General features: G+C 45.6%; 1 protein-coding gene across 7 annotated transcripts in view; it reads right to left on the bottom strand.

Moving 5' to 3' along the window:
* raraa (retinoic acid receptor, alpha a) overlaps positions 1–24,881 on the bottom strand; it is a 377,347-nt gene that overhangs the window by 182,905 nt on the left and 169,561 nt on the right. For 5 of the 7 annotated variants that reach the window (XM_042343419.1, XM_042343417.1, XM_042343418.1 and 2 more), the window contains one exon: positions 11,328–11,387. The exons of 1 other annotated variant lie outside the window; for it this stretch is intronic. The gene's annotated coding sequence lies outside the window, so the exon portion shown is untranslated. Of the gene's footprint in view, positions 1–3,743; positions 3,888–11,327; positions 11,388–24,881 lie in introns of those variants that run through there. One more of the 7 variants, XM_042343425.1, reaches the window with a different exon arrangement.

Below are 24,881 nucleotides of genomic sequence, written 5' to 3'. Positions count from 1 at the left end.
TTTAAAAAAAAATGGTTTTTAAAAAGTGTATTGCCTAATCTGTTTACGCTTCCCTGGCAGAAGTCTTATTTTTGCTAAGTTTTCTCCTCTCTCTTCCATATGGCTTCTGACTGCCCTGTTACACCAGCCTCCTGCTACCTGGGGAGTCACAGCACAGCTCGACTTCAGGTTCAATGGGCTTTGCACCTCTGCAGCGACCGACTGTATCCCAGCATCTACAGACCATTGCTATCTGTAGTATGGGTCGGCAAACAGATCACTTTGCCCACCTTAACAGCTTGTATGTCACTGGCCAAGGTGCCCCTGCCCACATCGAGAAACACAACCCTCTGATAGCCCACCCTCTCCAGACTGGAAACACAACCCTCTGATAGCCCACCCTCTCCAGACTGGAAACACAACACTCTGATAGCCCACCCTCTCCAGAGCTAAAACTGATCTTAATCTGAAAAGTGACTTCAGCAATGTCAGCCTGGCTCTTAACATTTAATCCCAGAAATTGACATCTTCCAGACTCCAGAGAAGATGATCCTACACATTCAGCTCTCTAACCAAATATATTGGAAGAGAGGGGAAAAGAATCACACAGGACACAACAAGAACTAGGTACTTCTTACTCAAAGCATTTACTTGAAGAAGTTGACTTCTCTTTAAATAGTAAAGCAAGTTATCTTCAGCAGGAAAAAATGGGAAATTTTGAGAGAAAATTTATGATTTTAAAATAAATGTTACTGTCTGTGGTCCCATGTCACCTCTATAGGTGTAGAATTAACTGCTGCAAAGTGAATATTCTACTTTGCACAACACATCATTCACTGAACAGAAGGATTTACTTATTAGGAATTCACAGAGAAGTGGTTAAGAAGGCTTAAGAGGTCTCTGTTGTGGAATTTTGCCTCATAGTTTACACTACAATGGAAGGGTGCTCAAATGTAAACTCTTTAATACAATTATTATATCTATCTTATGGTAGATTACATAGTAATTATTGCAATTGCAAAAGACATAACAGCTGGTACCATGTGTAATTAAGTGACACACCTGGTAAAACACCCAACTTTTCTCAAAATAAATCTAGACTCATTCACTGGGCTAAAGGAATTAAATTGATCGGTTAACAGAAGTGAGTGAGCATAATGTTTCTGGAAAGGTGGGCAATTCTATTCACTTCAACAACAACAACAACAACAAGATTCCATTTATAAAGCGCCTTTCACGTCAGGAGGACGTCCCAAGGCGCTGTACAGTTGGGTCATGACCCGAGCAGGGGGGAAATGGTCAGGGTGAGGGGAGGGAGGGAGCAAGGAGGGGGGAAATGGTCAGGGTGAGGGGAGGGAAGGGAGGGAGCGAGGAGGGGGAAGAGAGTCGAGAGGGGAGCTGAAGGCACGGTCAAAGAGAAAGGTTTTGAGACCGGCCTTGAAGGAGGAAAGGGAGGAAGCAAGGCGAAGGCACTGGGGGATGGAGTTCCAGAGCCTGGGGGCTGAGAGGCTGAAGGCCCGACCACCGATGGTAGGGCGGTTGGGGCGGGGGACGTGGAGCAGACCGGAGCCAGAGGAACGGAGGGTACGGGCAGGTAGGTAGGGGATAGTAGGTTGGAGAGGTAGGAGGGAGCAAGGCCGTGAATGGCCTTGTAGGTGAGGATGAGGATCTTGAAATCAATCCTCTGGGGGATGGGGAGCCAGTGGAGGCGAGCGAGGGTGGGAGTGATGTGGTCCCGAAGCCTGGTGCGGGACAGTACACGAGCTGCAGAGTTCTGAATGACCTGCAGCTTGTGGAGGGAGGTGGCGGGAAGGCCGGCGAGGAGAGAGTTCCCATAGTCCAGCCTTGAGGTGACAAAGGCGTGGACCAGGGTTTCAGCAGCGTGAGGGGTGAGGTAGTGCCGTAGTCTGGCGATGTTCCGAAGGTGATGGAAGGCGGTGCCAGTTGTAGTGCGGATGTGAGGGAGAAAGGACAGCTCAGGGTCGAACAAAACGCCGAGGTTCCTGACTGGCTTTGAGAGGTGGAGAGTGCAGCCTTGGATGCTGATGGTGTCAGCGCCTGAGGTGCGGAGGCGCTGACGTGAGCCAATCAGGAGGGCCTCGGTTTTTCGCACGTTGAGCTGAAGAAAGTTGTCTCTCGTCCAGGACTCGATGTCGGACAGGCAGCTGTCAGGACATCGGTGGTCGTGGAGTTGAGAGTAGAGGAGGAAAGGTAGAGTTGGGTGTCATCCGCATACATGTGGAAGTTAACTCCATGTCTGCGGATGATGTCACCGAGGGGGAGCATATAGAGGGTGAAGAGGAGGGGACCGAGGACAGAGCCCTGAGGGACACCACATGAGACAGTACGGGGGGTGGAGGAGAAGCCATTCGTTGAGACAAAGTGAAGACGGTGGGAAAGGTAAGACCTAAACCATTCAAGGACAGTGCCTTGAAGGTTGAGGTGGGAGGACAAGCGGTGGAGTAGGATAGCGTGGTCGACCGTATCGAATGCTGCCGATAGGTCGAGGAGGACGAGGAGACAGAGGGAGCCCTGGTCACAGATGGTCAGGATATCATTGGTGACCTTGACCAGGGCAGTTTCTGTGCTATGGGCAGCACGGAAACCTGACTGAAGGGGTTCAAAAAGAGAATGGGTGGAAAGGAAAGAGCGCAGTTGGGAGGCGACAACTCTTTCCAAGACCTTGGAGAGAAAGGGGAGGTTGGAGATGGGCCGGTAGCTTGATAGCTGCGACGCATCACAGCAAATAGGCACTTATTTAATCATTCAAGTGGAAACGACAATTTCTATAAAATCCAACTCTGCAGCACTTTCCTGCTGGGACGTCTTCAGTGTGTTATTACATACAAACAAACAGATTGATCATTTAAACTCACTGCTTACCTTGTACCAACAAGCAATTGACAAATCAATAGCTATTTACACAAGCCAAGAAACCTCATGCTTCATGATACATTATTCCCCAGTTCCAAACATTACGAGACCCCCAACCTTTGTAAATACTCTGGGAGCAGATCATTAAACCAAGCCCTACTTAAACCCCTTTACACCAACTCAATGTTCTTTCCAAAATACTATTGTGCTTTTTGTTTTATTTGTTTCACCTTCTCCCCCAGCCCTCCCCCACTCAGCCCAATGCTATTACCAGCAGCAGCCCTTCAAGGAATACATTGAACTTTGCTCCCAATTTTGGTTGGATTTCTTAAATTACAGTAAACGCCTGATAACTGGTCACTGCTCAGTTAGGCAGAGGGGGCGCGCCGGGCAGAGGGGGCGCGCCGGGCAGAGGGGGCGCGCCGGGCAGAGGGGGCGCGCCTGGCAGAGGGGGCGCGCCGGGCAGAGGGGGCGCGCCGGGCAGAGGGGGCGCGCCGGGCAGAGGGGGCGCGCCGGGCAGAGGGGGCGCGCTGGGCAGATGTAGGAATACATAAATCAATGTTGAACTAAAAACAGATGCTCCAGAAGTTGCAAAGAACCATCAGCAGTTGAGTTGAGGGTTAAAACTGCTCACAATGCCTCAGCCTGACCACGTGCAGGGAGCAGCAGTAAAAGGGTTTAAGGCTTTCACTTGGATTCAGCCTGACTGAGTGACTGACTGACTGAGTGACTGACTGACTGTCTGACTGACTGGGTGGAGGAAACGTGCACTTCTTTGTTTGAAGTTTCGTTAAAGTTCGATGCAAATTATAAATGTAACATCAGCCATGATAAATTCTCCCTGACTTGATTTCTGGGTACAGTTCAAAGCCATTAAAAACTGTAAATACCTTTCTTTCTCTCCAACATTATTCAAACCTGTCAGTCTGAACAATCAGTCAAGTCCAATTCATCACAGAACATGCAGTAATCCAGTTGGAATGTACACAATTACTTCCAGCTGTGGTCCCCAGAAATATTTTTAAAAAAGTTTGCCCCTCTTTTTGTATAAAAATAAATTATCCAAACATATCAAAGTTTGTGTTTTCTTTTCTGAAGAGCGTCCACATTCAGATGAGCATCTGCAATGCAGTCTGTTGAACTCCAGTGAACTGCTGTTTATGTTGGAGAGAACCAGTCAGCACTCAGCTGAACTCAATAGAATATACTCTCAACATTCCTGCCAGAATGCTGGACTCCAACTCCATTACTGCGTCACAGGAAAAGGGGCACGATCTGATCTGATAAGGAAGAGACAGAGAGAGAGAGCAAAACATACTGGCTTCGGCTGGATTTCTGATTAGATCCTTTAAATGGCATCCCACAAATACATTACGTTCTGAATAATACCCTTGTGTTTCTTATTTACCGCAGTGTTCAAATCAGGTATTGGGTTATACAGCACTGAGCAACCTCCTCATTAGGTTTAATAGGGGGCAGAGAGAACCTGCATCACGGCTTAATTAATCCAGCCAGAGGAAGCTTCCACTGCAATGTTGTCCTGAAATAGTGCTGAGATCTCGCTGCAGAGGTGCCATAGCCAGCTTCTGGTTATGACAAAGCCCCCCCTATAAGGGCTCTGGGGGTCACACGCTTCCTGTTGCAGTGAATTGGGGCCAGATTTTAATAAGAAGATTTTGTCCCCCAAATGTAGCTGCCTCACAGCCCTGTGTGTGTGTAGGTGGGTGGATGGATGTGTGGGGGGGCTGTGTGTGGGGGGGTGTGGGGAGGGGGTTTGGGGGGGGTCTGGGGTTGGGGGGATGTGGGGGGGAGGTGTGTGTGTGGGAGGGGTGTATGTGTGTGTGTGGGGGGGCGGTGACACTGAAGTTGAAGCTTGTTGGTTGCCAGTTTACAGGATTACAGTTTAAATACATAGAATTTGTGAAGTTGTGTTGCTCCAAAGGTGATTTTGGGGTGAAATGTCAACCACAAAGAAGCTTCTCTATTTTTCCAATGTTTTATGAATAAATTGTCTTTCCCCTTTGATGTGCGGCTGTAAATAAATGTCTCTACAAACAACACACTGAGCGTTTGACTCCAACAAAGTTACTTGTTCCTTCCTCTCTGAGTTGCCATCGGGACTTCAGTTCCCTGCTGTTACCTGGAAGGGCAGGGGGGGGGGGCTCCTGGTGTCAGGCTGGGCACCACACACTCACACACACTCTCACACACATCCACCCACCCTGTCTGACCCCCACTCCCCCAACATGACTACAGTAAAACACTGGCTGGAATGTGGCATTTCCTGCACCTCTCTGTGCCTGTGCCCGGACATCATGTGGGGACTAAGCCCTTGTCTGACAACTTTAACCACTAAACCAGGGCAGTCCCCCCCCCGGGGAGAAGGGGGGCACAAGACAAGCTCAAATATTAACCTCTCACAAACATTGACAGTCAAATTGTAAGAGAAACATAGTTTTACAAAAACAGGGCATCAAAACAGCCTTTACCCTGGAGAGTCTGTGTTACATATATACAACACCCCTCATCATCATCATCATCATCTCTCCATCAAATAGAACATCATCAACAGTCAATAATCTGAGCATGAGAGGATTATCATTTACAAATGCCCCCCCCCACCCCCCCCACTGACTGACACACACATAAACACACTGACACTGACTGACACACAGACAGAAACACAGACACTGATTGACACACAAATAGACAGACCGACCCAGGTCTCCCCACCCCCTGGCCTTGTCTCCCCACCCTCTGGCCAAGTCTCCCCACCCCATGGCCATGTCTCCCCACCCCCTGGCCAAGTCTCCCCACCCCCTGGCCATGTCTCCCCACCCTCTGGCCAAGTCTCCCCACCCCATGGCCATGTCTCCCCACCCTCTGGCCAAGTCTCCCCACCCCCTGGCCATGTCTCCCCACCCTCTGGCCAAGTCTCCCCACCCCTTGGCCATGTCTCCCCACCCTCTGGCCATGTCTTCCCACCCTCTGGCCGGGTCTCCCCACCCCCTGACCAAGTCTCCCCACCCCCTGGCCGGGTCTCCCCACCCCCTGGCCGGGTCTCCCCACCCCCTGGCCAAGTCTCCCCACCCCCTGGCCAAGTCTCCCCACCCCCTGGCCGGGTCTCCCCACCCCCTGGGGTGGGGGCGGGGGTGTGGGGGGGGTTCCTGGAGCAGCTTCAGGAACAGGATAAACAAAGCCGTAACACAAGAACTTTGCCGATGTCACCAGTTCTCAAGCCTCAGCCAAACCAACCCCCTCCCTCCCTCACACTCTCCCTCACACTCTCCCTCCCTCACTCACACTCTCCCTCACACTCTCCCTCCCTCCCTCCCTCCCTCACACTCTCCCTCCCTCCCTCCCTCACTCACACTCTCCCTCACACTCTCCCTCCCTCACTCACACTCTCCCTCCCTCCCTCCGTCACTCACACTCTCCCTCGCTCACTCCCTCCCTCACTCACACTCTCCCTCGCTCACTCACACTCTCCCTCGCTCACTCACACTCTCCCTCGCTCCCTCACACTCTCTCCCTCCCTCCCTCACACTCTCTCCCTCCCTCCCTCACACTCTCTCGCCCTCCCTCCCTCACACTCTCTCGCCCTCCCTCCCTCACACTCTCTCGCCCTCCCTCCCTCACCCTCTCTCTCCCTCCCTCCCTCCCTCACACTCTCCCTCCCTCACACTCTCTCTATGAGGATAGGCGGAATAAACCAGGGCTGTATTCTCTAGAGTACAGAAGAATTAGGGGAGATCTTATTGAAACATATAAGATTCTTAAAGGGCTGATAAAGTAGACACTGAGGGTCTGTTTCCCCGGTGGGAGAATCTATAACCAGGGGTCACAGTCTGAAAATTAAGGGTCAGCCTTTTAGAACAGAGTTGAGGAAACATTTCTTCACTCAGAGGGTAAAGAAGGCTGTAGATGCTCAGTCCTTGAACATCTTCAAGGCTATGACTGATAGATTTTTAAAAACAGAAGGATTAGGGGATATGGGGATAGGGCGGGTAATTAGAGTGAGGTCTGAAGATCAGCCATGATCTTATCAAATGGCGAGACACAGGCTCGAGGGGCCGAATGGCCGACTCCTGCTCCTAATTCTTATGTTCTTAAAATATAAAAAATTGTTAACATGAATGGTTCAGCGCTTACCAAGAATGTCACAGGAGATTAGTTTAGTGGAACAATAACGTTAGAGAAACGCACAACACCTTTTACATATGTTTTTTGGGGGCGGCCGGTACTGGGATAGCGTGGACGATGCTGGGACACACACTGAATATCAGATGACTTTGCCCCACACGCCTCACCTCGGTGTGTCACTTGACGTGGTAAGATTTCAGCACCGCGAGACGCTATCCCACAAGACAGGCGCCATATAAATGCAAATTGTTGTTGTTGATTATGTCAGACTTCCACAAATGGGACAGTGACAGGGATCTCAGACGGAGGCCTCCATGGTCGTGCTCACAGGGTAGAATCCAACCACGAGACAATTTAAATTTTGTAAATCTCAATGAAACAAACTTTAATATTATCGTGAAAAAAAACCCTCAATCTCCTTCAACAACAACAACAAGATTTCATTTATAGCGCGCCTTTCACATCGGGAGGACATCCCAAGGCGCTGGACAGTAGGGTCGGGACCCGAGCAGGGGGGAAATGGTCAGGGTGAGGGAAGGGAAGGGAGGGAGCGAGGAGGGGGTAGAGAGTCGAGAGGGGAGCTGAAGGCACGGTTGAAGAGAAAGGTCTTGAGACCGGCCTTGAAGGAGGAAAGGGAGGAGGCGGCGAAGGCACTGGGGGATAGAGTTCCAGAGCCTCGGGGCTGAGAGGCTGAAGCCCGGCCACCGATGGTAGGGCGGTTGGGGAGGGGGATGTGGAGCAGACCGGAGCCAGAGGAACGGAGGGTATGGGCAGGAAGGTAGGGGGATAGTAGGTCGGAGAGGTAGGAGGGAGCGAGGCCGTGAATGACCTTGTAGGTGAGGGTGAGGATCTTGAATTCGATCCTCTGGGGGATGGGGAGCCAGTGGAGGCGAGCGAGGGTGGGAGTGATGTGGTCGCGGTGTCTGGTGCGGGACAGTACACGAGCTGCAGAGTTCTGAATGACCTGCAGTGTGGAGGGAGGTGGCGGGAAGGCCGGCGAGGAGAGAGTTCCCATAGTCCAGCCTTGAGGTGATAAAGGCGTGGACCAGAGTTTCAGCAGCGTGAGGGGTGAGGTAGTGCCGTAGTCTGGCGATGTTCCGGAGGTGATGGAAGGCGGTGCCAGTTGTGGTGCGGATATGGGGAAGAAAGGACAGCTCAGGGTCGAACAGAACCCCGAGGTTCCTGACCGGCTTTGAGAGGTGGAGAGTGCAGCCTTGGATGCTGATGGTGTCGACGCCTGAGGTGCGGAGGCGCTGACGTGAGCCAATCAGGAGGGCCTCGGTTTTGCCCACATTGAGCTGAAGAAAGTTGTCTCTTGTCCAGGACTCGATGTCGGACAGACAGCTGTCAGGACATCGGGGGTCGTGGAGTTGAGGGTAGAGGAGGAAAGGTAGAGTTGGGTGTCATCCGAATACATGTGGAAGTTAACCCCATGTCTGCGGATGATGTCACCGAGGGGGAGCATATAGAGGGTGAAGAGGAGGGGACCGAGGACAGAGCCCTGAGGGACACCACACGAGACAGTGCTGGAGCCGGAGGAAAAGCCGTTTGTGGAAACAAACTGAAGACGGTGGGAGAGGTACGACCATTGTTTATGGGACGCTGCTGTATGCAATTGGCTGGCGCGTTTCGCCCACAAAATATACAGTCAATTCAATTTACAGTATATTCTTGAGAAGCACTTTAAGACATCTAGAACACGTGAAAAGCGCTATATTAAATGCAAGGATTAGTATTAGTAGTAGTATTATTAGAGGCAGCAAAACATACAGACTGGACAGCAAACCTTAAAGCTATCTTAAGTGCAGGGCTCAGCTGCTCATTTTATTTTTGGTCAGCCGGGTGTCTGACACATGCAGAAACCCATCACATTGCTTGAGAGTCTCCAAACCAAGCTGAGAATTCCATGCATCCCAACTACACATGCAAATCCCGAAGATTGATTTTTGGACTGGAATGCACATTATCTCCCTGGAGGGAACCCCAGAGCGTGTGTTGGGGTAACTGCTGGAGTCTAACCGGCTAGAATCCCATAGCTTGTCAAGCTTTCCCGCTGCTTGTCCAGCAAGGACCACCCTCCCCGTTAGGGCTTTGGCTGCAGGGTTACCAGGAGCTGAATGGGATGACTCTTTGCCCCCAGTGACTGGGCGGCCCTTCCAGGTCCTGCCGATGAGCCAGGCTGGGGCTATGCTGTCATCAGCAGTGAGTGCCCTGGAATACTGCGGACCCTCCTGGCTCAGGACTGGACTAGAGACCGGCACAGAGGGTGGGGCTGGATTCCCACATTGTTGGCAGGTCACCTTAGAGCCTGTTCAGCTCCAGGGAGACACCACTTTACCTCTCCCGCAAGTCATTAGTTGATCAATTGATATCCAACAAATGCGGGTTGGAGCCTCACTAGATGGATGGTCAGTACAAGGACCTCCCTGTGAGCTTGCCAACGTATTTCAGCGTGAAATAGATAAACTCACCCAGACTTCAAGGAGTCAACCTCAGCAGCCTGACTATTCTACAATCTGGCTGCCCGCGAGCCTCGCAGTGATTAGGGTCTGCTGCACTTTGGCTTCTTGGGAGAAAACGTCACAAAACTGCAAATAGCTTCAAAAGGTTATGATGGTGTAATTTACATACATACAAAGTGGATACAAAGTATATCTTGTGAAGCGCTTTGAGACGCTATGTCAAATGTAAGGATGAGTATTATTATAACTCAACACAAAGTGCAACCTGGGCTACTGTTGCCATTCAATCCTACTCTACAATAACCATGGCTTGGGTACATCCTTGTTAAACATTTGGCAGTTCATGGTTTCTGAGTTAATCAGGATACCACTGTACAGTCGAGCGCACGTACACATACACGCCCGCGCACGTACACACAGACACACACACATACAGACTACAGACAGGCTAGTTGTAACTGCACATGTGCAAATTCACAACATTTTTGAACCTCCCCAAGGTTCTTTCTCCTTTGAAATCCTTTGTGGAGTCCTCAGTGGTTAGAGCACTCGCTTTGCAAGTGAGAGACCTGAGTTCAATTCCAGGCAGAGGGCGAAACCTTGGGCAAGTTTCCTTACTCCACACAGAGCCTAATAATAATCCCTCCAAAACCAAACAATAATAAATTGGTCATTTTCAATCTACGACTGTTTGTGGGACATTGCTGTGCGCAATTGGCTGCCGCATTCGCCCACAAATATACAGTCAATTCACTTTACAGTGTGTTCTGTGAAGCGCTTTGGGACGTCCTCCCGATGTGAAAAGCGCTATAGCAAATGCAAGGATTATTATTTAAACAGTATTCAACTTGATGCTGAACAAACACAACTTTAATCCAATCTTCTTAAAATATTGAATTGCAAAGTTTTACATAATTACATTTGGCCTGAACTCTGCTCCCATTCCAGCTTGTCAATCAGGAAATCATCAGAGCCGCCCGCCCTCCCGAGAACCAGAATGAGGACCTCAATTTAGTAATAAGCACACCAAATGGGAGGACAGGTCACATACTTCTGTGACTCCTGGGGGATAGGATTAATTTGCCATGAGTGGGTTGGGGGGGGGGGGGGGGGGGGGGGAAGGAGGGGGGGGCAAAGGGGGTTGGGGGGTGGGGGAGACTTTAGCTCCAGAGGCCATGCAAGAGAATATTTAAGCAATTTGACAACTATCTTTTTTGGCATTTAATGATATGTTTAGCAAACCAAAATACTTTGTAAACCAAAGAAAGAGGTTGTACAGCATCTTCTCTGGGTGGATAGAGAAATCAGAGTATCCGAGGGCATTATTACTGACTAGAATGTTTTCAGGTAGTATTTTTCTTATCTCACCATCACTAAATAAACAACGCAATGCGCAAATCTGAAAATATTTCACTTTTTAATTCAAACTATTGTGATGCCATGTCATGTTGGGAGAGTACTGGCTGCCCAGAAAATCACCCCCAATTTAAACTCTCTGAAGAATCACAAGTCCTATCGCTTGGTACAGAAGGGCACTTTCTCTTGACTGATTCTATAGTGATGTTTACAGAGAGAATTTGTTTTGGTTTTGGTCATCCGGATGTTTGACACACACAGAAACCCATCACCAGGGCCAATAGAAAATTGCGGAAGTATTTGCTGTGACTTTCTACATTTGTGCTTGTGGAACCAGGAGAAAGGGAAATAATGGATAAACGCTTTCAAGGTAGAAGGAGGGGGGAAGCCGGAAGAGAAATATTGCTGGAGGAAAGTCAGCATTTTCTCCCCAAATCAGCTCGATTTGAATCAAGGCATCTGCTCAACATTTACCTCAATTCTTGACTCAATTTATTAAACAGAAAAACTTACCACATAAGTTGAAAGCTCTACGTAGCCTCAAGAGTTTCAAGGACGATTCCAACACGTACCCTGTGAAAATCAAATGGTAAACATTTAGTGTTTAAATAGAACCTAGAATTCCTTTACAAAAGACTTGTGAAAGTCCGATCTTTAATTTTGTTAGGACCTGAGTAGTCTAGTCTGATACTTCATTGGAGAGAGGTGGGGAGGCATAGCAATGTCTGAGATGCTGTCCTTTGGATGAGACATTAACCAGAGTTCCGATCAGGAAGGATGTCAAAGACCCTGTGACTCTCTTCACAAGAGAAAAGAGTTTCTGTGTGCAAGCGAACATTCACTGTTTCGCTCTTTGTGGAACTTTGCCATACACATATTGCTCTGTTTGCCCACAAAAAACTCACGACACTTCATAGCAATTACTTGGAAATCACTTAAAGGTGTCTTGACGTGATAAGGTGCTTAAAAAATGGAAGCACTGTACTATAATTCTTAGATGTGTGCCATGTCTCATAGCTGTTATGTTGGATGGTTGTGTGGTTTTAAACTTATAATAATCTTTGTGCCTTATCACGTCTTCGAGACACCTCAAAGTGCTTCACAGAATATACTATAAAGTGAAGTAACTGTATATTTTGTGGGGTGAAACACAGCAGCCAATTGTGCTCAGCAGTGTCCCACAAACAGTCATGGATTGAAGTCACCAATTATAATTATTTTTTGATGGGATTATTACCGCTGGAAAAGCGATCTGTTAATCGACTAACAACTGGGATCCTACTTACTGCTAAGTAAACAGAGATGTGTGGAGTAAGGAAACTTGTCCAATGTTTCACCCTGCCCGGGAATGAAACCCAAGTCCTCTTGCTTGCGAGGCGAGTGCTCTAACCACTGTACTATAGGACTAAACTTGCAATCTGCAATTACCATTGATTCTTTGAATGATAGGACATCACTTCACACCCACAGTTTTCAAGTGTGAGCTCATGGAGAATGATTGCATCCTAATTAAAGGGCTGCTGCAAAGCAACATTGGCAGAGCCCGAGAAACACATCCCTTAACCGTGTTTATCAGGGAATAATGCATGGAAGGTGCATTCAAAATACAGGATTCTTGGCTCAAATATTGAGAACAGCCACTTGGAACAAGCAAACAGATCTGTTAGTTACCACCTTCAGAAGAGCAGGGATATGAAATTGAAAGAAGAAAAATAACTTTCAGGTACATTTATTTCACAGCAGTACAGTTTTTGTAACCATTAATTTGCAGACATAATGGTAACAGCATACACTAAATGCTGTGATACAATTAAAATGTACATGAGAGTGGATACCCATCACCTCACTGTATTTAAAAAACTTTATACTAAACCATTATACAGTCAATTCACTTTACAGTATATTCTGCAAAGCTCTTTATGACATCTCAAAGATGTGGTTAGGCGCTATATCAAATGCAAGGATTATTATTATTTACAGATAGTTGAAGAACCTAAACTAGCATCATCAAGCGTCTAGAGTTGGTGGACTGGCAAGTAAGACTAGCAGGTAAAACGACTCATGAGCAATGGGAGATCTTCAAAGATATAATAGCTCAAGGTCTAAATAGATATATTCCCAGAAAAGGGAAATGTGCGACAACCAAGACAGCCTGGATGACCAGGGATATTCTGTCTAGGGTGAAAAAGAAGAAGACGGCGTACGACAATTGGAAGACGCAAAGCGCATTATAGAGAATGCAGGAGTGATCTTAGAAGAGTGATAAGACAGGTTAAAAGATCGCATGAGAAGAGGTTAGCGGGTAACATAAAGGAGAATCCTAAAATATTTTACAAGCACATAAAGGAAAAAAGGTTAGTTAAAGGTCGGGTGGGGCCAATCAAAGACAATGACGGCAATCTTGTTGTGGAGGCAGAGGACATGGCTGATGTACTGAACGAGTACTTTGCATCTGTCTTCACAATGGAAATAGATGCCCCAAATGCCGCAGTATTGGATGAGAGAGTAGCGGAAATAGATCAGATTACTATAGACGGAGAGGAAGTTCTGAAACGATTGACTGGGCTCAAAATTGATAAGTCCCCAGGACCAGATGGGTTTGACCCAAGGTTGCTGTGGGAGATACGGGTTTAAATAGTGGAGGCTTTGGCCATTATATTTCAATCTTCATTGGACACAGGAGTGGTGCCAAGAGACTGGAGAGTGGCTAATGTTACCCCCCTCTACAAAAAGGGGCAGAAAGACAAACCCGGAAATTACAGGCCAGTCGGCCTAACTTCGGTAATAGGAAAACTACTCGAGATCATAATCCGGGACAGAATAAATCTCTACTTCGAGGAACATGAGGTAATTAGAGACAGCCAACATGGATTTGTTAAAGGCATGTGGCAGATGGATTTCAATGTGGATAAGTGTGAGGTGATACACTTAGGTAGGAAGAATGATCGGAGGCAATATAGACTTGGTAGCTCAATCTTAAGGGGGGTGAACGTACAGAGAGATCTGGGCGTTCAAGTAAGTGAATCATTAAAGGTAGCGGGGCAGGCAGATAAGGCAGTAAAAAAGGCATTTGGTGTACTGAGCTTTATTAGTAGGGCATAGAGTATAAGAGTAGGGAGGTTATGGCTAATCTATACAAAACACTGGTTAGGCCTCAGCTGGAGTACTGCGTCCAGTTCTGGGCACCTTACTTCAGGAAGGACATTAAGGCACTGGAAAGGGTGCAGAGGAGATTCACGAGAATGATACCAGGAATGGGGAACCTTAGCTATGAGGACAGTGGAGAAGTTAGGACTTTTCCCATTAGAGCAGAGAAGGTTACGTGGGGGACCTGATAGAGGTCTTCAAGATCATGAAAGGTTTCGACAGGCTGGATAGGGAAAAGCTGTTTCCGCTGGTAGGTGTGTCTATGACCCGTGGTCACAGTCTTAAGATATCTACCAAAAGAAGCAGAGGGGAGGTTAGAAGAAATGTTTTCACTCAGCGAGTTGTTCGAATTTGGAATGATCTGCCTGAAAGGGCAGTGAAGTCAAATTCGATAACAGCTTTTAAGAGAGAACCGGATAGGTATCTGGGGAAGACGGGTTTGCAGGGTTACGGGGAGAAAGCTGGTGATTGGGGTTAGTGAAAGTGACTTGCTCTGTCAAAGAGCCGCACAGACTCGATGGGCCGAATGGCCTCCTTCTGTGCCGTAACATTCTATGAATCTATGAATCTAAAGAACTTGGATAATGTCACATTGTTCTCCATGGTCTACAGTGCAAGGAAATCACCTCCACATTAAATTCAACTTTACAAAAGCTAAACACAATGTTGTTGATCTGAATGGCACTCTACATAAATGTGTTATGACAACAGGATTCCATCAAGATGTTCTCAATCCATCTCCAATGTACCTCAGGCAAAACTGTATGGCCAGCCCTTTGACCCATCAGATTTCGATTGTTTGCTCAGGTGTAACTGAGTTGACTTTGAAACTTATCCATTTATTTTTCTTCATGTTTGAACCGCTGTGAAATACCATAAAACCATTTCCTCATTTCAAACACGATTTCCGCTGCACATCGAATGTTTTTACTAAAAGTTAGCCAGAATTGTTTGAATTTCAGTTGTGTCTTGTGTCAGCTAGTTTGGTTTTCTCCTCCAGATATTGGAAAAATATTTGTCTCAGTAGAACCACTCTTCACATCCCGTATTATTCCTCAAATAAAATGCCAGTTTTCTAACTGATCCCAAATCCCAATCTGTTCACTTCTTGATGCATAAAAATGGTTGAGCATATCTCTCTGTGTCTCTCAACATAATAATCCTTGCATTTGATATAGCGCTTTTCACGTCTTCTATACGTCTCAAAGGGCTTCACAGATAGACTGCAAAGTGAATTGACTGTATATATTTGTGGGCGAAATGCAGCAGCCAATTGCGCACAGTAGTGTCCCGCAGACAGTCGTGGATTAAAAATTACTGATTTATTACTGTTTTTTTTCTTGAGGGATTATCATCAGGCGTGTGGAGTAAGGAAACTTGTCCAAGGTTTCACCCTGCCGGGAATCAAACCCAGGTCTCTCACTTGCAAAGCGAGTGCTCTAACCACTGAGCTACAGGACTCCACACAACGTGTTCTTATACAGCACCTTTCACATAAAGTGAACACTTAGTTCTTGGGCCCCGCCAGCCCTGCCCCCCACCAGCCCGGTCAACATCAGGAAACAGCTATGTTGGAGTTTTTGAGCTTTGACAAACCTCTTATATTTTGAAAGGATGTACAATTGCATAAGTTCTGAGCACCAATGTCATTCTGGGACAAAGAGCCAGGTTTCAGATGTAAAGAAACTTGGGAGCAGAGTAAAGTGGGTGTGATTTCCATTCCGAGTTTGTGAGCCTCATTAATAGTGTAAAAGCATCGCCCCATATATCAAGCGGAATGGCAAGAGAGACTCATGCCTGAAAGGTTACCAAGTGTCAAAAGAGCCTTTATCCACATCAAGAGTCTGGAACATGGATCCAACTGGTAAACTGGATCAAGAAAGTCAGAGTAACAAAGGGGCATCAGCTTTCCATTTCAGCACTGAGAGGATGGAAGTCTAACACAGCAATGCTGGCTTGTTCCAGCGCCTTGGGACGTCCTCCCGAAGTGAAAGGTGCTATACAGATGTAATTTTGTAGTTGCTATTGTTGATGGATAAGGTTGCCACTTGGCTGGTTCCTCACCAGGACTGCTGTATTTCTCCCCAGATTGGCCAGTTGAGTAATAGAAACAAGGATGGTGTTGGGACTAGGAAAGAGGGAGGGAGAGTTAAACTTGAGAAGGATAGGGATTAAGCCAAAGGAAACAAAGGCCTGAGAGGAAGTATGAATGAGAAGTAGAAGAAAAAAGGGTGAGACCAATAATTGCCAATAATTTGCAACAAGGTATGGGCCAAAATTTGTAGAGGGTAACTACAAATGCCAAGGTGAGTGAAGGGTGTAAAGTGCATGTGAGGGAAAAATGGCCAAAGTGGGCAAAATAAAAAGTGTCAGGAAAGAGAAGTGATTTTAGGCACCATTTGATTGGTTTTGATCCCCTTTAGGTCTTTGTAACCCATTGTAGAAGTGTCAGCCTCAGCCAATGTGATCATTCTATGATGGAAAAGGAAATGAGGAGCACATTAACAGAGATTCCAAATCCTCCTCTGCACAGGGACTGTTCCAAATACATACACATACCATATAATCCACGACTGTGTGTGGGACGCTGCTGTGCACAATTGGCTACCGCGTTTCACCCCCAAAATACACAGTCAATTCACTTTACAGTATATTGTGTGAAGCGTTTTGAGATGTCTCGAAGACGTGTTAAGGTGCTTATCAAATGCAAGGATTATTATTATACACATCACATAGACATCACGCTGAAACTAAATTGTGTTCTACACATTCTGGAGCCCAGCAGGGATTGATACCCATTTCCAAACCTATCAACGATAGCGAGATTTTCATTATCTCATTTATTAATGATGTCATTTACACTGGGACCACTTGATGGGAATCAGATGTTTTGTTCAATATGGTTATTGAATAATAGATTCCTGTAGTTCACAATCATCTCCATTCTGGCTTGGCAACCTCAGAAAATGCATCACATTGAACATCAGCAGTAAACAGGCATTTTCCACATAACAAGCAGCCTACACAAAATCCTCTTCACTGGGCTCTGAAACTGTTGACACGGCACATCCACAAACAAGCACAAACACCGAGACTGGTCAGCAATGTCCGCTGGTAGCTTTGCCATTTCATCATCGCTCACTGATACAGGATTAAACTTTCTGAACCATCTCAAGGCTTTGAAGTAAAATTTTATTCCACAGTAATACAGTGCAGGTCAGTGAATGTTGTGACTGATAAACATTCCAATTCTGGAAAATCAGCCTTTTCTTTGATAAAAACAGCTGATTTTAATAGAGATTGTCTACAATGCAAACGTGCCAAAATCTTTATTGTTAATTATTGCCAAATGTGAGGCCTGTTTTTTTTTGCTTGGGACTAATTTCCGCTGAGAGGACAGTACCGGTCGTTCTAACCATGTTTACATAAGACTCTTAGGAACTTTATTGGTTTGGTTGTAATGAGGATTCCTGGGCAGAAACCAGAGCGTTGGTACTCTTCATTATACAGGACCGTTCCGCTAAATATTTTCACAGTAAATTTCTGGACCTTGGTGTCCATGGCCCAGAATTCATCTTACAAAATGAGATAACAAACTGAGCACGGCCAATACACTCTGTAGTGTGGAATCTGGCACACAGACCAACACATAATCCTGGTGAACAACAATTTCCACCAAAGATTAATGTCTCAAAGCAGAGACAATAGGGAGCATCAAGCAGGATCTGATTCTTCAGGGACGTGACTAAAAGTAGGATCAAATAGTTAATTTAAGAGGGTTTTGAAGGCAGGGAAACCAAGTGTCAGACAACAGATTTCCAGAGGACAGGGATTTGCGGCTGAAGGCTCGGCATTGATGGTGGAACAGAAAGTGAGGAAAGAGCAACAGACCAGAATCGGAATAAAAGAGGTCCAGGCAGAATCGGGTTGAATAGATTACACAGATCTGGAGACTGTAAAAGGATTTGAAATTCAGGATACAGATCTTACAGTACAGTGTGGAGTCCTGTAGCTTAGTGGTTAGAGCACTCGCCTCGAAAGCGAGAGACTTGGGTTTAATTTTCCACAGAGCAAAATGTTGGACAAGTTTCCTTACTCCACACGCCTCTGTTTACCTAACAGTAAGTAGGAACCCGGTGTAAGGATCACTATTATGGGGTAATAATTCCTTCAAAAAAAATAATAAATTGATCACTCAAATCACAAATGTTTGTAGGACACTGCTGTGCGCAATCGGCTGCCTCGTTTCGCCCATAAAATATACAGTACATTCACTTTACAGTATATTCTGTGAAGCGCTTTGAGATGCTGTGAAGATAATAAGGCACTGTATCAAATGCAATGATTATTATTATGTTATTGTGGGATGGACAGGCAAATCAGAGTGTGGACAGTGTGAAAGAACTATTGCAAGTCTTCTGGGGAAAGTTCAAAAAAGCACTTTAGGAGAGGCTTGTAGACATGTCGTCCAAGCTGTTGGCGGAGGTTTGCTCGAGATCTGGGGCAAAAACAGAGGCAATTGTAAGCACTAATATTGCAGCCCGCTGGGTCTGGCTGCTGACTGACATCACCCCTGCTGTTAAAGCAGATGAGAAGAATGTTAATGGTTAATAAAGAAGATAAACATTCTGCACGGTTGCTGATCCAGTAACACATCAACAAAGTTTAATGAATACACAAATCACACAATTGCCCTTATTTATACCTGTAATTTTAATGGGTAATACCAGCAAGAAAATAATCAACTATTAATGGAAATGTTGAAGTATCAATGAGCCTGAACATTCACAGGAGCAACACCAATGGTTATCAGAAAAATTAATTCACCACATTTAATTAACATTTAATTCATTTCACGGGTGTGATAATTAATGGAGGTAAGTAAATACCAATGTAGCAATTCCATATAATGCCATGCACAGGTTTTAATATGCTTCATGTTTGTATCCTCACTGCCAGCAAATGGTTTTCTACAGCAACCGCTGTGCAAAGCCAAGGGCAAACCTACAACAGTGAAGTGCTAACAGTGCTAACACTGAGAATCAGGAGGCAGATTGCTTTGGCATTTACACATTCACCAGAGTGACAATAAGTGTAAACTAGCAGTCAGTACGCTGTGACTTGTTCACATAGCTTCATTAAACTATTGCATTGTGTTGTGAGTTGCACCGTGTGCTTAGTCTACACACTTCTGCTCATCTTTACAATTCACAAAGGGAAATAAATTTAACTGAAATTCATGCTCTCCTGATCACTCAAGAGGCTAAAGCCACTGCTAATTGAGTCACACACAGCAGGTTGGTTGGTCCCAGGTTCAATTGCCAGTCAGCGATGAGTTAGCTTAATGTAATGACAAATTTGCTGTAAATGATCTAACTCTTCCTATCTAAATTACTTAGAATTTAATTTTTTAAAATTAAAATTGAGTGAAATACCGGATGTTGCAGGGTAGCAGCCTGGCTAGGAAGGTGGAAAAGTGAGCAATGAGTGCTTGCGGACAATTTGACTGTGGGAGGCATCAGAGCCTGATTCTGTGCACACACATACCCTTGCCAGCAAGGAGTAAGCAGGAACTCCTTAGGGTGCTCGATGCTAAAAAAGGCCCCTACTGATGTCCAGGTGGCAATCAGCTAACTCAGCACATAACTGGGCCACTGTTGGTCTCCGTGGCTCAGTTTGAACACAAGCTTTACCATCCATCAGTTTGCCGTCAGTTCCCCTCAACGTTTAACAACCAACATTGACCTTTATTTGTGCAATTCCGTGAGATTAAAAAGATGCTTTCAGAATTTACGCAGTAAGCAGCGTGTAGGTACGCTGAATGGAAACCTGCTGACACATACAACTGGCTGTTTTAAAGCGAAGGATGTTGTTCTTTGACGCAAACATATTTAAATGAGGAAAAAACATTCTTGCTGTAATAATAATGTAAATGATTTAGAATTTTAATAAAATAGAATAAAGCATGTCTGTTAGCTCAAAAGGCTCAAACTTTCCTAATTTGGCTGAGATTGAAGCAAAAAAGTAAGTTTCACTGACGTCCCGTATTGCAATGTTCCTCCCAGTCATTTTTTCCCTCAACCTAAAATACAGTATTTCCATTTTTCCTTTAGTGCACGTGCACGTAAAGCACGAGCTTTATTGAGCACAGGCAAAGCTCTCAAATAAATAAAAAACAATCACAGAGCAAAAATATCTGCTCAAGAGAAATCCTCTACGTTTATTATCCTGAATGTATTCACCCTCCCCCTTCCCCACGAGTCAAGGAAACAAATAATCGCTCAAACATAATACAGCATTTTGCTGACTGTTTCACATCCTGTTTATTATATTCAGGATGCAAAAAGGATTTTGTTTATTCAGATTTGTTTTCAAATAGCAATCAGGAGCCAAATAGCCAATGTTTACAACAAGTTGACTCCTATTTTGCACTAAATATTGCCATATTCATACAACAAGAAAATTGTTTACTTTTCAATTGCAAAACCTTCAAAATGAAATATCAGCATCAAACTCTTTGGATTGGGCTCAGTTTATTGAACTTCTCATTGGTGCTAACTTTGTTAAAAACCTTGTTTTTTCAACTTTCTTCCTAGTAACTCGGATAAAGTACTGAGGGGAAGGGGGTGGAGGAGGGAAGATGGTCAAAAAGGAAGGTCTTGAGACAGGCCTTGAAGGAGGCAATGGAGGGGTTGAGGCGTAGGGGCTCCATGATGCAGAGAATTCCTACCCTCTTGTTCTCGAATCCCCTACCAGCAGAAAAGATTTTTCATGATCAATTCTTTCAAATCCTTTTATTACCTTAACACATCAGCCTCAATCTTTGCTACAATGGGAAAGAGTTCTTACCTCTTTAGCCTTCCCTCATCACTAGATCCTCTCATCTCCAATACCATCCTCATGAACCCACCCTGTACTCTCTCAAGAGCTGCAATGCTCTCTTTATAACGTGGTACCCACAACAGTATACCCGCTCTGATCAAACCAAATATATCAGACAGGCAATGGATAGTGTTTTTGATAACATAAATCCTCTCACTGAGGTACAGATGGATTAATGCAATCACAATTGAAGCAAAGCTTGGTTTATATCTAGAAGGATTTCGGTCATGAGATGTTCCAGATTCTATTCTTATTCATCAAAATTGTAACAACACGTTGGTTAATTTAGCAGTTAGATGGGAGTTGGATGACTTGTCCATTGAAACTAAACCACAGTAACAAGCTTTGAGACAGACTGTTTTCTTTAAGCACACAACAAATTGCATTTATACACCGCCTTTCACGTCAGGAGGACATCCCAAGGTCCTGGACAATGAAAGGTTGGCACCCGAGCTGAGGATTGGGATCAGAGAGGGGGTGAGGGCAAGAGAGTGGCTGAAGGCACGGTCGAAAAGGAAAATCATGAGACAGGCCTTGAAGGAGGCAAGGGAGGGGTGAGGCAGAGGGGCTCCAGGATGGAGTTCCAGAGAGTGGAGACCAACAGTGGAGCAAACAGATTTCAGTCGGAATCACTGAGAAACACTAGTTTCCATCTTTACTCAGTTCTGTGCCCTACTAGAAATCCGTTTTTAAAAAATCCTTACCGTTACTTTTACGTATCAAATTAAAATAACAGCCTGCCCAGTGGCTCATCCTCAACATTTTCAATGGCCAATCTAGTAAGCAACTGTCTTGTGTGAATCTGACCCATATGCAATTGGCTGCCGTGTTTCGCCCACAAAATATACAGTCAATTCACTTTATAGTATATCAACAACAACAAGATTCCATTTATAGAGCGCCTTTCACGTCAGGAGGACGTCCCAGGAGGATATCAGGAAGATAACAGGAGGACGTCAGGAGGATATCCTGTGAAGCGCTTTGAGACGTCTCGAAGACATGATAAGGCGCTGTATCAAATGCAAGGATTATTATTATGATCTCAGACAGAGCAGCCTTGGGGCTACCCTGACCTCAATGCTGTTAGATTGATGGTGAGGGAAGAGACGTTTACTGTAATATGTACACCTACAAGGCCATTCACGGCCTTGCTCCCTCCTACCTCTCCAACCTACTATCCCCCTACCTACCTGCCCGTACCCTCCGTTCCTCTGGCTCCGGTCTGCTCCACGTCCCCCGCCCCAACCACCCTACCATCGGTGGTCGGGCCTTCAGCCTCTCAGCCCCAAGGCTCTGGAACTCCATCCCCCAGTGCCTTCGCCTTGCTTCCTCCCTTTCCTCCTTCAAGGCCGGTCTCAAAACCTTTCTCTTTGACCGTGCCTTCAGCTCCCCTCTCGACTCTCTTCCCCCTCCTCGCTCCCTCCCTTCCCTCCCCTCACCCTGACCATTTCCCCCCTCCTTGCTCCCTCCTTTCCCTCCCCTCACCCTAACCATTTCCCCCCTCCTCGCTCCCTCCCTTCCCTCCCCTCACCCTGACCATTTCCCCCCTGCTCGGGTCATGACCCAACTGTGCAGCGCCTTGGGACGTCCTCCTGACGTGAAAGGCGCTTCATAAATGGAATCTTGTTGTTGTTGTACACATGGGGAAGGTAAGCAAGGGTCAAATCTATTTGAATGCTTTGCCAATACTCACTGTCTTGGCTCACACATGAGGAATAGCCACTTGGGTCAAGATAGCTGAGGTCACCAGTCATCCATTCAACTTTATCAGACTGAGTGCCTTGGGGAGGCACATGGTGGGGAGAAACCTTGCATATCCATGGTTCCCAAGATCAAACCATGGTTAACGGAGTTGAAAGCATTATGGATATCCAGTGTGGCAACATGGAGAGGGGTAAGTTGTGAGGTGCTTATTTTAAATAGAGCTTCCATGATTACAGTCTTTTCTGACATCCTGTCACCTCTGGATAAAACTGGATGTATTGCGAACAATGTTTGGCCAGAATTTTATGAAATGGTCTGGTTACTATGGAAGAAATTGTAATAGGTCTGAATTGGGATGGTTGAGTGGGGGGTGAACCTTGGGGATAAGGGTAGTTGTGTGGGATTTAAGCAGGAGATGAGAATAATAACCATAAATTTAGCATACAAGAACCATAAGAGAACATAAGAGTTTGCTAGACATCAGTTTGCCTTCCACCATCCTGGCAGTCGCTTGACATGTTGTGTCCCAAATTATATACTGTATTTCCAGATATTATTTTCTAGCAGAAATCTACCTAATTTGTTCTTGAAACAAACAACACTTTCTGCTTCCGCCATCTGTCTCCCTAGGGAGCCTGTTACATACATTTACTCGCTCACTGAAACAGTGTTTCTGCAGATTTGTCCTGAATTTACTCCCCTTCAATCGCAGGCCGTATTTTCTAGTTAGCATTTTGCACAGGTGACTGGGGAAGAGGGGGGACATGGCTAATGAGCATGTTACCCGTGAAACACACACGTTATCTAGGAATAGTGCTATTCCAGATACTTTTTTTGGAGAACATTTGTATTTGTATTTTCTCCCACAAAATAGTCAATCCACTCTACAGTGTATCTTGTGAGGCACTTTGAGATGACTTAATGACTTGACAAGGCACTGTATCAAATGCAAGGATTATTATTGTTTCTTCATTTACAGTGTCACATCTCAGAATTCAAATCAGTTTTGAATAGAAATGACCCTCGTGGAAGCCACTGCAGCTCTGGCTCTAACCGTTTACTGTGGAAAGGTATAACTCTGATCACCGGTCAAACAAAGACAGCTCTTCCCAGTGATGAAATTCTGTGAATGAAAAGTGAAGCTGTCACAGCAAACAAAATGGATAAACCAACGCTGTCTCCCTCGATTCATGCTGACTGGCCTAAAGTTGGGTGGTTCAGTGAAGAGATGCTCATTAACACAGCTCCTCTCACTGTAGTAAAGTAATGAGAATGAACTTGGAAGAAGCGCAAATCGTTGATTGCAATTCAAACTTGTTACTTAAGGCAGGTGTAGCTATGTATGCGACTAACAAGATAGTACATTGCACGCCGTCAATCGGATCACTGCCACAGTTTGAAAGAATTATCATCACTCAGTTCCAAAGTGATAGATTAAAGCAGGTGCAGACACCATTTACTTGCGCTGTTAACCTGTCATTTTAATTTTGGTAGATGCAGGGCCTAATAAATTAAATTAGAAACCTGTTGGTTTTGAGACAGAGGATAAAAAACAGCTGCTGAAGACTGACGGCTGGAAGTTTAATTAAGGCAGAAAAATCATCACATCGGGGAAGGCAATTCAGCCCATTGCTGGCCACTATGCCCCAAAACTGTAACACCCTTCCTCTATCCCTCTGCCTTTGCCCCTTCCTTCCCCAGCTTCAAATCGCGCCTGAAGATCTTTCTCTTCGACTGTGCCTTCACCATCGTGCTCCACCACTGTCAAGCGCTCTGGATGCTATCCTGTGTGAGGGGGCATTGTGTAAATGCAAGTTGTTCATAATGTTGAGTATGTTCCACAGTTTATTTGATAATGGCAGATGTTTGAGTTTGGTTCCCTGTCTCTCCTTCATACCTCCATCGTGACATTATCCTAAGTGAGGGATGCTATATAATTTAAGTTGTTGTTGTTACATCATTCAAACTAGCCTGAACTACATGATGTCTGGAATTAATTTTATTGATTCCCACAAACATACATTTGTACCCTAGTAGCTAAACCACCAAATCTGCTGATTTAGGTCACTGAACAATAGCTTATTACAGGATTTAAATCCATTTAACTGTGTGCTCCAGTTAATCCTTGAACCCCACCAAAGTATATTTTCTGAAAAAACACGAGTTGGTTGAGAACTTTTCTTGGGCTGCACTTTGATTCAATTCTCTCACTAAAGCTGTTAACTGAATCACTTTTCTTCACTTTTGCTGGCTTCTCGTACAAAACACTTCTCCAGGTGTAACGCATCGGTGAAGAAGATACTGGGTCTTTCCGACATTGGCTCTGATTTGTAA

The sequence above is a fragment of the Callorhinchus milii genome, unplaced genomic scaffold, assembly GCF_018977255.1.
Source record: "Callorhinchus milii isolate IMCB2004 unplaced genomic scaffold, IMCB_Cmil_1.0 Scaffold23, whole genome shotgun sequence".
NCBI classification, from domain to species: domain Eukaryota; kingdom Metazoa; phylum Chordata; class Chondrichthyes; order Chimaeriformes; family Callorhinchidae; genus Callorhinchus; species Callorhinchus milii.
This window is presented reverse-complemented; position numbering and strand designations above follow the sequence as displayed.